The following is a 13,115-nucleotide window of genomic DNA, read 5'->3' as shown; positions in this document are numbered from 1 at the left end:
AAGTTTAATGGGGGAAAAACCTCTAGAGAGCAGTCATTTCAATGTCAACTCTCAACACAGAAGTACTGCACAAATACAGCGTATTGTACAGCTGGAACACGTGCAGAAGTCAAACAGCCCTGGAGCAACTCTACCTGATTAAAAACAATGTTTAACAGAGAGTAATAAAACAAACACTTTGTGGTTAGTGCCACCAACATACTCTGCTTTTTGCTGCCCAGAACATATATTTACTGCAAAGTCACCATTAACTGCAAAAATAAGTGGGTTTGTAGCACTGAAAGAATAGACAGAGCCCCTGATCCTTGCTGTGACCAGGCAATGTTCAGTGCAACCCAGGGGGTGAGAAGAACACAGCTGCTTTTGCACAGCAACACTCACGAATTGCCTGGGTCCGTGCTACTTGGAGGGAACTGGATGGCTCCCAGTAATAAATACTCTCGGCACTGAAAGGAAACACTACTCAAAGGCACAGGCTAAACTAAATGGCGTTCACTGAGTTCTGTGAAGTTTAAAGGTAGTCATCACCCAGCTGAATTGTGCTTTAATACAATATTTTTAAACATCATGTTTGGTAGGGTTCAATAGGGTTTGTTCTTTTAACTGTGGGTCCAGCCAGTTTCACAAAGAATCTAACCTTGTACCATTCTTTATACACTTAAATTCATACTATACTTTGAGGTTTATACTTACTTGTTTAGATGCTTTTGTATTGTGCTAACTATCCTTGTCTGAAGAACGGTAACAGGTTGTTAATGATGTTAGTGCTGCTCCAGAGTCAGTCAGGATTGCTGTGGTGGCGTAAAGCATCTCTCACCCCTTTCTGCAATATCCCAGACTTTGGGAGTCTAGAAGCACATAATGCAGAACAGTCCAGTCTGCCACATATTAATATTTCTGGATCACAAGGCTGGAAACTTCAGCTGAATTTCATAACTTTAACACAGATAGTGTCACTAGCAGGCATAATGACTACGGAGATGCTCATAGCAAGAATAGTGAAAGACAGGGTCTCTCACAGAGAGAGAGAGAAAGCCAAGCAGAGAGAGGTACTATAGTAGGAGAAATTACCTGAAAATTAATTACATTTTAGTTAAAAAATGACAGGTCTACTTTGAACTTTTCAGTAGCCTAGCAAAATGACAGCATAAAAGCAAGTACCAATCTAAAATACAAATACTTCCATGATTTCTACTAACAAAAAGAGAGAAAAAAAATCTTAATTTGGGATTGATCCTGGAGTGAGCAATACTAGGCTTTTTCTGGGCTTCAAAGATGTTAGGACCATTCCAGCATGACCGGAATATTTTTCTTTTCTACAAATGAAAAAGACATAAAAGGACTGTTAGAAGAAAAGAAATGGTACTGGTCTAAGAAAAAAGTTCCAATTTCATTTTAGTTAGTGCTGGGGAAGGTAGCATTGAAGACTGGATTAATCAAGACCCTTGATAGTTGAACAACCAAGTATAAGAAATGAACGCAAGTTAAATACTTCTTACGCCTTGAAGGCTAGTATTGAACAATGGAACAAGATGCTCTAACCTACAAGTAAGGAGACTTCTGTCTCTGAATTTGGGCTGTACCTGTATACTTATTAAAATCAAACACCAAAAAACTGCAAGAATACTGACTAGGAATAAGCCCACAGAAGGACTTATTCTGGAATCCGTTTTCTACAAATCTTTGGGCATATTCAGCAGACTGGGAGATGCCTGCAAGGAAGAAACTTTAGGGAAAATTATACTTTTTTTCTATAACTTGTCTCTAACCCTTAGATTTTGTGGGAGCACAAGTCTGAAGTTACAGCACAGAAAGCTAAAATAATATAATATTTTACATTCAGTCTAGGTTTTTTAACTGTGTGCAGTTAAATGTCCATGCAAGAATAGTAGACTTGCCAGCTTTCAAAGACATTTCATGTTTCTCTTCTAGGGCACAAAAATATTTGTGATGTAGTGTTTTTATGATAGATTCAATGACTTAATTTTGTTTCATATACTGAACATAGTACAAAAATGTAGTGAGAGATCTGTATAATTGAACTCAAAAAAGTGTTCTCAGAGAAAAAGCCACAAACCTCATTCTGGGCTGGCTTAACGTACATTAAGCTAGTTACTTTCTAGCCTGGTGAGATACAGTCTATTTTGAGGGAAGAACAAGATGAGTTATCTAATAAGCTACATAAGTAAAATGAAAACTATACTATAATTTTTATACACTATATATAGTTTGCAAAATGACTGTAAAATGAGAACTAAACAAAATTTTGAAGTACATCATGCAGAAATTCTTGTTTAAAATTTTAGTTATTTTATTTTACAACCTGAAGAGTTCAGATAAAACCAATTAATGCTATGATTCATCTACATTTCTAGAGGCTGGAAAAAACAGTTACCCATGTACTTCATGAGGAAAAACTGTGTTTTGCCTCATGAAGGTACATTGTTAGGATGATCAGATGGGTGTATACCTCAGTCCAATTCAGAAATACTGTGGTAGCACTGCACCCCCTTGAGAAGGTGGGATGACACTTTGTGTTCTACATTAGGATTACAGTGACCTCTGTAAAAACAGTGGAGATCTGTCATGTAGAATGCTTCAGCTTACATGTAAATACTATCAGCAAACTGCTGGCATTGTATTCTTGTGGTTACGATAAGAATTCTGTTACTACTTCCTACTAATTCAGCTCCTGTATTATTAAAAAAAAACAATTTTAAAAGCAATTTAAACCTTCCATCATACAGGTATTATTTTTCTTTAGATTCATGGTAGTGTTCTTATTTATAAGAAAAAGTCAAATACAATTATGCCTCATTTAAGCGTTCAGGAGAGGACCTCTTTCATAATTCTTTACTTGGAAAAGCTTAACAGCACAGCAACACTTCACTCAGCACCAATGTTTTTCCCATCATTTACTTACAAAGTCGTTTTCCTAACTTTGTTCCAAACTGTGAAGTACTCTGATCTGTAAATGTAGGATTTGTTGTGTTGTAGCTTAGGAAACAGCTTGTATATGTGCACTGTTGGTGCTGCCAGCATAAACCGAGAGTCCACAGCAACTGCAGAGGTCCCAACAGTCCTCATCATCACGGACCAGTAACAGTCACAGCTCCTTGCAGGCGCCATCATCTGTAATGACTGTTAAGGTGCCAGCGCAGCTGAACACAAACCTGTGTTTAGCAGTCACCTTCCCATTGCACCCCAAGCCCTGTTTCCCCAAAATGAGAATTAGATGCACATCAGTAGTAGGAAGATATCACAGTCCTGCCTGGCTAGCTGCTGGGATGGAGGATGCACACAGCAGGGCAGAACAGGCCACACCAGAAAGGCTCACCGATCAACCTGAGAACACCTCTGCAGAGGAGCTCTGGAAAGACAATGAAGTCCTGTCACCAAACACCGAGAAATTATTTATCAAGTGGTAAAGTTTAATATCACCGTGTTAAGAAATAAAGCATGATCACAGAAATCCTGTTGCCTCACAATCCTAATATTTTTGTGGATACAACCATAGCATGACGTAAGACCAGGGAAGCTTAGATACAGATTTTGCTGATAGGGATTTCAGAACCCAAAGAAGTTCTGCACAGGGATTTTCAGCCAGAGTTGAACTATGGGCTGCCACTATGTAATTCCTGCTTCCCTGAAGAGACATGAGACCATGGCCCATCAAAAATAACTGTTCTTCTGGCAAATCTAATCTACATCTTTATATATATTTATGCCAATATTTTATATCCCCGTGTCCCTTTTAAGCCAAAACTTTGCCTTATGAAGTGTTTTTATTCCTCTCAACAGCTTTACTTAGATCATTATGTCTTGACTACCACATACAAGAAAGGTGAGCATGTTTACAGCCAGCACAATGAGAGCCCTGAAGTGGAGAAGGCTGGTGAGCTGCGGGGAGGCACTGAAATAACGTCAGTGACCTGCCATGAGAAGGAAAAACGTGCACTCTTGTGTCAGATGCAAAACCTTTAATAGTTTAATTTGTTGCGTAAGAGGAACAGATCGACTGATTGTATCTCTGCAACACTGAAATTTTGCCTGTCATGAGAAATTTTCATAGGGAAGAATGATCTTTGTCGGGAAAGGTACTCACTCTGCTTCCTCGCTATGGGAGGTCTTACGACGTTTGACACGCCGGTTACAATTTACAGGACTCCTGACAACATCATCTGAGAAATTACACATTTGTGTTGGTCTTTTTTAGAAATCAGGTTCTTAAAGAGTGACCCCTTGTCTCTAACCATAGGCTATCTGACGAGAAGTGAATGCAGTTGTCAGCTGGTGGGGCAGAAATTTTTAATGTCAAGAATTCGAGAATGTCTGAAAGCTCCACAGCCTGTAGTCATGGCTGTCTGACATGAGTGGGCAGCTTAAGTAATTTGAGAAGAAAAGTTTATCTCCCGCCTGCACAGAGCTCTGACTGCCAACCTATAGATAAGACATATTTACTCTTTCTTCATCTCAAGGTGGGCAATAATATTTGCTTGCATGTTATATGAACTTAAAGTGGAATATATTACTAAAGATTTGAGGTGCCTAGCTGCCTGGGGGAAAAAAGTATATATCAAAGACTGGTATCTGAAGACGTACAAGATCCCTTTAAGACATTTATAGATCACTGGATATCAGAAAATATTCTTCTCTTACTTTCCTGAATATCTCATCTATAAACCATTGTTTTAAAGTAAATGTTATGTGCTGGTAATTAATTTTTCTATAGTTCTTTTTTAAGATTTAGGTTGTGATTGTTTATCGCATTTCCCATAATAACATCTGTTGTAAATTCTGTTCATTTTTGTGAAGGTCTCATGATCCAATCTCCAACCTATTTAAAAGAAAATGCTTTGTGTGCCATTTTGTACTCGTGGCCATTTGGAGTTCTATTTCAGCTTCATTAATATTGATGCAACTTGTCTCTCCACTCATTCTCAGCAGATTCTTTGAAATTAATCTTCAGCATTTGCTGTGATTTGTTTCTGTTTTGTGCTTCATCCCCGAGTCCAGCTCTTCTCTAGTTAATTTTGTTTTCTTTATTTTTATCCACTTGCTATGACTGTTCTACTACTTGTGCCGCTGTGGTGTGTCAGTCCTTTATGGGATCCCTGTTTCGTCTCTGCCTTTCACTGTGATTTTCCGTCATTATGGGCCTCTTGAATAAAAATGTAGCCCTTGTTTCTGACAAAGTCCATGTTCCTTTTCTTTTCTTTCTGTGTGATTTTCCATCATTACAGTTCTTAAATTTCTTGAATAATGATATATACTATGAACAAATGGATGGAGCAGTAATGGCTTCATCAGTGTTTTCTAAAATATATCTGCAGCTTTTAGAGCATACAGTGCTACAGCAGAGTCTGTGCCATGTTTGTAAAAGCATGATTTTAAAAGTGTATTTTGTAGCCTATTGACTATGCCACTCTGCATTAATAATTCGCCTTCTTTCTAACATTATCTACTTCTCAGGATAGTGGTTCCAAAATGATATTGAAGTTGAGGAATAAGTATTAGCACCATGCATCTTTGAATGAAATGGTGAAAACATAATCACTTTGTGATGTTTACAGCAATACTACTATGTTGTGGGAATAACAGGATTCTTGTTAGGCCTTTTACATGTAGGATGTATTAATAGATTTCAGGATCCTTATTAAAAGAAGTCAGGGTTCTAATCTGAAGCAGTGTATCCTAATAAACGAGTAATCAGAATAAATGCCTAAAAATCTATCTGTAAAAATGTGATAAACGAAAAGTTGTACTTCAGTACTAATTAGTTACATTTCAGTTATATCAAATACATGATGGAAACCAAAAGTGTGAAAACATTTAGATTTAAAATCTCAATGAATAATGTCAGTTCACTGATTTGAACAGTGGAAATCTTTAACATGCCATAATGTAAATTGGGGTAAAAATAGGAATCAAAATATGATAAAATATTTTCTGCCTTATTTGATATAGTGGCATAGAAACGTAGTCCAAAGTCCTTTAGTGATGGTAAAGGGGAAAAAGTTAATTATAAAACATTAACCAAAGTATGTCAATGACATCAACTTTTTTTTTTTCTTTTTTACATCCTCTGTTAAATTATATCCATTAGTGTTACATATTGGATGACAGATGGAAAGCTCAAACATCTCAAAGATCTGGAACAGCTTGCAGAAGTAAACCATTGTTTCCAAAAACATTTGTAATAGTACTTATAATTGGCTACAGTCTTCCCACCAAAATAAAAGGGTCTTTTGTTTTTGCTAGAGAAAACCTGGTTCTTATGTGCAGTCTTCCCTTCCATTTGAATTACAAGTCTCCAACATCCCTGAAGTTCTCTAAGGGAGCGAGATGTGCCATTTGGTGACTCTGGCTCATAGCCCAGGGGATGGAGACATTGTCCCCTTCCCACCAGGGCAGCTGGTGGCCTGAAGCAGGCAAGCTACACACAGAACCCCAGCCAGACACTCAGGGTGACACCAAGGCCAGCAGGAACAGAATTCCCACAATACCTGAGCAAGAAGAGGAAAGCAGGTTTGGTAACACTAACCAGGATCAGCCAGAAGTCCAGTTACATGCCAGGAAAGCCAGCAGTGGCAAAGCAGGTCTTTGGCCAAGTCAGGTAAAAATGGGATGGAGGTTGGATCATGAGACTTCCACAAAAGGTCACAGAAGTAGGGGCAGGCATGCCTGCAGCCTCATACCCCAGCACTACCTCTGCCCGAGAGCTACGCCTACAAGCCCGCAGCAAGACCCTCCTTCCACAGCCGCGTTGGGGCAGCCGGAGCCCAGGGCACAGCCGCACACCCCACCAGAGCGGCACCGGGCGCAGGCAGCCAAGCCCCCGGGTGGGTGGGTGGGAAGGGGCCGCAGTGCCCTCGTGCTTCACCCAGGGTCCCAACTCAGGCAGCTTTTGGTAGCTGGTGCTCCTTACTTTGGTGCCCTGATTTAGCCTGAAACACACAGCTGAGAACGTTTATGTATCCTGTTCTGTTTATCTTCCAAAGAATCAGTGACTGTTAATAATGTCTGTATTAGTGATTCCTTCTTGCTACATTCCCTTACAACGTGAGCTTGGTGCCCCAATGGCAGCTATTCAGCTGCACTGCAGGTTCAGTGAAAACCCTTGAGAAGATTGCTAATATATGATATGTATCTGCCAAATGATGTCCCCACTCCAGCTTTCTTCCCTGGTGGTGTTTTGTGGGTTGGAATGTGTAGGTAGGTGGCCAGGTTTGAATAGGTGCATTATGTTAAGTTCAGTAACAATGAAGTGTTGTTATTTTTGGCTAATGCTAAAGTGTAACTAGTGTATGGCCTGACAAACACATCTGAAACATTTACAGCCTCTGGAACAGAAATCTGCACCATCACTTACAAGGCTGTGTCCAACCATTCTAGTGAGAAGACAGAGATTGTTTTGCAGCACAAAGTGGGAAAAGACTTAATAGAATCAGTCACGCTTTTAGTGGTACCTGTGCTTCAATACCCAATTTATGTCAATTTGTACCCAATTTTCCTAAGTAGGTGGTTGAGAACAACATTACTATTTTTTTATCTTCCAGGTAAAGATATTTCTCTTTTCATTTTAACCGAGATAAGTTACAAAGTCGCTTCTCAAATGCAAGTTTCAGTCCATCACTGAATAGCATGAATGATTGCGTCTTTTCTTAACCCTTAGATTGGAAGCATACTCGCACAGTCTGAATCTGCAAGTTTCAGTCCTAACAATTCTTTGTTTCAGAGAAGTACTGGCGAAACTAGTATTTGATCACTATCCCTATCAATCTCAATACATATTTCAGCTAAAAACGCATAAAAGGTTTCAAACATATCTAAATCGTTTTCTCCAACTCAGCAGACTTGAGGATGCACCTTTGTGATGAAGGTCTTGGTTTTGTTATGCAAAGAGCCAAGCAAAGCCATGTCTTGCTTTCAAAGCAAAACAATAATTAAAATACACAGAAAAGAAAAAGGCTCGCAGTAAAAAAACTGCGGTTAAAAGTGAAGAAAATAAGTCATTTAGAGTTTTGCCTCAACAGCATCTATATTTAGAACAAAAACAGGAGCTCACACATTCATTGCTTGTTTCACTGGATAAAGCCGGAAATCCAGATGAAGTCAGGGACAAACCCTAGATATAGTTAACCATTTTCACAGCAATTATGCATGATAGTTTTCATGTTGCCTAAGGCTCTCTGCATGATCCAGCAAAAACAGAGGCTACTTTTATAGGCATTTAACAAGAAAGATTTTGAGTCATTGAAAGTCCACCCCAATGCAAATCTCAGCACACTCACCAACTCATCTTTTCTTGTAGGAAACTGGCGATGAAGGTCTGCCTATATCTTCTGCATATTCTTGAGCCGTTAGCATGTGGCAACACAGGAGATCTCCTGTCAGCTCACTTTCAATCTCATGGGTCATGCATTCAAGGGAATTAGCAGCAGCAGCATTTGCAAACTCATCTATCTGCAAGGCAGAGTAAGAACGCCTCTTGATTCAGGACAAAAGCAATCTCGAGTTTCTCCTGTCATTTCTGGGGTTTTTTGTTCAGCACTTGGTGTATCACTGGAATTAGATGAAACTGAAATACCATTTGCCTCAGGATTCTGTTGAGCTTAAGATGCCCACTTCTCTGAAGAGGCGCACCATCAAGCACAAAATGCCCAAGAACAGCATTCAGCCAGGAAGGAGATGATGGTCACTATTGCCAGTATTCATGTCTCTGCTGTGATAACACAAGGCTAGATGACCTCCACAGCACTGAGACTGAAGTTACATCTGCTGTCAGATCATCAAGTGTGCTAGCCACAGAAATACCTTTCATGCCCAGATTTGCTAAAGCACTTGGTGAAAAACTCACGTTGTTTGTATAGATCATATACCAATCCCAACCACCTCCCCAGTCTGTACCTGAAAGCATGAATGAACAACAAAGCAGTGATGATGCAGCATTCACTTCTCAAAGCCAGAAGAGAAATAAGGCAGTTAAAAACCTGAACTGGCCTCTTACCTCTCCTTGCACTCGGTACTTGCTTAAATGCCCTCTGCCCAGCTGAAAAGCATTAAGCTGTTTTAGAAACACCCAAGCAAGGACTTTTGGGAAACAGTCAAAGCTCAAGGACTCTTTGGTACCCTCAGGGCTTACAAAAGAAAATCCAAAAAGCTCCTATAGCATTTCAGGAAAGTGCAAGACAAGTTAAAACCATTAATTGCACAATTACAGGTGATGTCCCATAAATTAACTTCATTTCTCAGCCATTTTTCACAGGTTCCTTTAGAAATAATCCAAAGGTCCCAGCAGTCTGTGAATCACAAATGCTGTCTGAGAGATGCTGTCTAAGAATATGCTATGAATAAATGTAATCGTTACATTTACAAAATAAATATTTTCTCATTTGTTTGTTTTACTTCAGAGATCAATTTCAAATCAATATTATCTAGGACACAGTATAGTATTATATGCTACACACTGAGATTGTTTAGAAAATAGTTCCAAAACTAGTTCTACGTCTTTTATTTTCTCTACTTAAGGTCAAAAAAATATGTATGCACTCAATGTTCAACCATCACAGAACTCTAAAATCCCCCAAAGTTGTGACTTTGACTTGAAAATAATAAGGACACGTAGCATTTTGAAGGTGGGAAAAAAGGTAAACTAATGACTTAATTTTTGATTTTTGCATCTATAAGGAGAGTTGATAACTCCTCTTTAAAATTTCAGCCTTCAATAAATTTATAAATATGCCTGGCTGCAGCTACAAGTGGGACGCAGAAGCTGCAGGATACTGAAGCCACTCCCATAACATTTAAGAGAGGGTGTACATCAAACCCGAGATTTATAGTAATGCCCTGCTATTAGACACACTTTCCCTGAAAGTGAGCCCCCCTGTTAGCCACTCGTCAGGGGACTCTGTTTACCCTGCTAGCTTCCTGAGGTGGTCTGAGGCATGCAAAACGTTTAAATTTTGGGACAACCACAAACAGCAATATCTCCAGAGTACGAAACATGATGTATTTTTTTAATTGCTCACAAAACAAGATGCATCCAAAGTGACATGGATACAAACAGCTTTACTTGAACTTGCCTAGAACTAGCTCTGTAAATCACAGACAGTAAGAAGGGTTTGGTTGTGAAGCTGCATCAGTAAAGTCAACAATCCATCAGGTGAAAAACTCATGCTCCAGTATCTCAGAGAACAGCCTTCTTGGAAAGAAGAAATTATAACAACAATGAGGCGCCTCAGGCTTTGATTAGTCTTCCCGCAGCTGACAAAGAGCGCAGCAGTAAAAAGCATTTTGTCAGCAACTTCAGTGCTGCAGTTTTATATTCCTGTAATTCCTGGAGACTGCAAGAGTTAAGCATTTTCAAAACACTCGATACCTTAAGGCTTTAAGGTCTTTCTCCCTTTTTCAGCATGTACCTTTCAGCACTATTGACTGGAGAAATATCAGCCTACTTAATTTTGAAATCAGAAATTGTGATAGATTGTGAGCTGCAGTAGGTGTGTGCATCTACAGACTGGGAATTCACCAGGGGAAGCACCTGGGGGGTGGGGGGTGGGGTGGAAATCTCCTGATTTAAAAAGACCTGAATACTGATTCTTGTGGATAGTCACTAAACTGTGTTTGTGCTTAAGAAGCCTGAGCAGCTGCCTTTTGTTTAGCTGAGATTAAAGATGGTAATATAAAGTCTCAAACCCTGAATCAGAAAAATTTGTCACATTCCTGCTTATAAAAATGTTCTATTAAAACGTTTATTATATTATCTCTGTGATGGGGTAAATGAACACTATGAAAGAAGTTCTGTAGTTGATTCCGAAGTTAGATTCCAGCCATTAGATAATAATTCATTTAGGTATAAAGACATTTGATTATAAGGCTTTTATTTAATATTTACAATTTGTTTTCACAACATCTAGCTTCAACTCTTCTCAAAGAGATTAAATGGAGACTATTTTTAATTTTGATACCAACAACTGCAAAATAACCCTTGAGATTTAGTAATACCAATCCACAATTAAACAATTTGCGAATGTTGGCTAGATATAATTAGTACGGCTTGCTGAATGAGCTCTTTTCTTCGCATTTTTAACAGCCTTAGCTATGTTGATCCAAAGACAGAATCACTTCAGTGTCAAAGTCCATTTTAGATACCAGTGCACTGCTGAAAGCATATTCATATTGTAACCACTACCCATCACTAACAGAACTGCCTGTGGAAGGATTTTCTTCAGACTGCTGTCTCAAATGTGAAACTGCTCACAAATGCAGGTTATGAGTCTTTTCCATTGTACATATCTCTGTGGCTATGTACTACTCCCAGCCATTATAAATGAAAAAAAAAAAATAATGCTGAAATCAATGAGAATTACAGGTACACTTCACCTTCTGACAGTGTTATATCTGGACAGTTGCAGCATGGCATTGGCATGTTAAATGGCAATGTGCATATTCACAATGTTAATGTATTCACAGCAAATAGCTAATTAGATTGCATTTTGCTTCCATCATAGAAAATTTGATTTTTAAAAAAATTACGCTTTTGGCTTTTTTTTTTTTTTTTTCCCCTTTGGCTTGTCACGAAATAGAAATTAAAGTTACAAGTTTTTTCTGTTTTGGAATTTAAAAGGTATATATGCAAATGAGGCACAGCCATATGATGCCAGAGTTAGGCAGGTCTTTTCTCCTTTTCATTTAATAAAATAAATACTTGTGTGCAAACATCAGATCTCATCCTAGCGCTAATATATACAGCTAATATATAATTACTATGAGACTGGATGTAATCCTGATCTAGTAGTAATTAGGCTATAAATGAGGTGGGATTTATAAATGAACCCTTCAGTGTAGACCAGTTCAGTATCTCTTAACATCAGTTCAAGTCCTTCCATTGGAAAGACTCCAAATACAGTAGTATTTTGCCTCCTTAGACACAGTAAAACTCCTTTTGGCAGAGTAAAGCTCCTTTTATCAGTAAAGTTTCAACATTTAAGAAGATTGTGAAACCATATAGGAATCAAACTACAGTCAAAGGTTCTGAGGCCCTGTGACTGATTTCGGTGTGAGCATTGCTCTTCAAGGTAGTTAGGCACAACAGCTTCCCTGTGTTTACTTAGTATTATTCATATATTACTGTATTAATAAATTTGGCTGATATCCCCAAAGTGTTGTCTGCTGGGACATCAATGTTAACCAAACCCAGGGTTCTGTGGACTCGCACACGATGCAGGCATGTGAAGAACAAAGCAATGGTAACCAGAGCTCCCTGTACTGCTGAAGGAGCATCCTTTCTAACCACAGAGTTAGCGGGAAAGCTCTGGCACAAGTAGAGACAACAGTATAATATATTCCTAAAGAATAGTTTAATTGGCTTTGTATAACTATTTCCCTCCTGCTCAGATATTGGTATGCCTCCATCCCTAGCCTCCTAACCATGTGGAACACATACTCTTCTGCCACATGCTAGATTTTGTACTTCATAGTATTTAAATACCATGGCACTGTGTGTTATTAATCAAAATCTAAATATTTGGAAGCTGTTTGTTAAACAATTTTCTAGCATCAAAACCTTACAAAATCACAATCTGAGACACTCAACTGCCTTGAAGCTCTCTTCAGAGAACACTTCAAAGAGGAAGCCTTTTGTAGAGGTCACCTAACTATACTCAACCCTATAAAAGCAATGAAACATTTTTTGTTTTAAAAGTTAGAAAGAAAAAATGTTATGTAATTGTTTTAAATTGTTAGGTTATTTAAAAAGTCATGTTAAAATAGTTAAGTTCCATGATGAAACTTGTCTTATAACTTTTGACATGCATAAGCTGTAAAGCATGCTTATTATTAATTTCAGAAATAGTTTTGGATACCTACACTGAATTAAACTGTCACAGTTGATGTAATTATTAAGCAAGATTATAGACCATGCTCAGGAGTTCAAATAGTGCCCGTTTCAGAAGTCCCCTCGGTAGTTATGAGTCCTGAAGCAACCCACAATGACTGGTCACACCAGAGCAGGGTATGAAAGCTCTTTTTGTTTAAAGCTTGTCTTCTCAATCCGAGCTACAGCAGAGTGGTGTGAATGCAAGAGATTTTAGTTGTTAATAAATTTAATGCAT

General features: G+C 38.5%; 1 long non-coding RNA gene across 1 annotated transcript; it reads right to left on the bottom strand.

Moving 5' to 3' along the window:
* Positions 1 to 1,855: 1,855 nt before the first annotated feature.
* Positions 1,856 to 8,460, bottom strand: LOC114016857 (uncharacterized). Its single transcript, XR_003561589.2, has 3 exons — positions 8,295 to 8,460; positions 2,924 to 3,370; positions 1,856 to 2,562 (listed from the first exon to the last, which is right to left on the bottom strand). It is a non-coding gene; the product is annotated as an uncharacterized LOC114016857 (long non-coding RNA).
* Between the last annotated feature and the right edge of the window lie 4,655 nt (positions 8,461 to 13,115).

Source organism: Falco cherrug, chromosome 8 (genome assembly GCF_023634085.1).
Source record: "Falco cherrug isolate bFalChe1 chromosome 8, bFalChe1.pri, whole genome shotgun sequence".
Lineage (NCBI taxonomy): Eukaryota > Metazoa > Chordata > Aves > Falconiformes > Falconidae > Falco > Falco cherrug.
The sequence above is the reverse complement of the archived record's forward strand: the minus strand, read 5'-3'. Positions and strand labels throughout refer to the sequence as shown.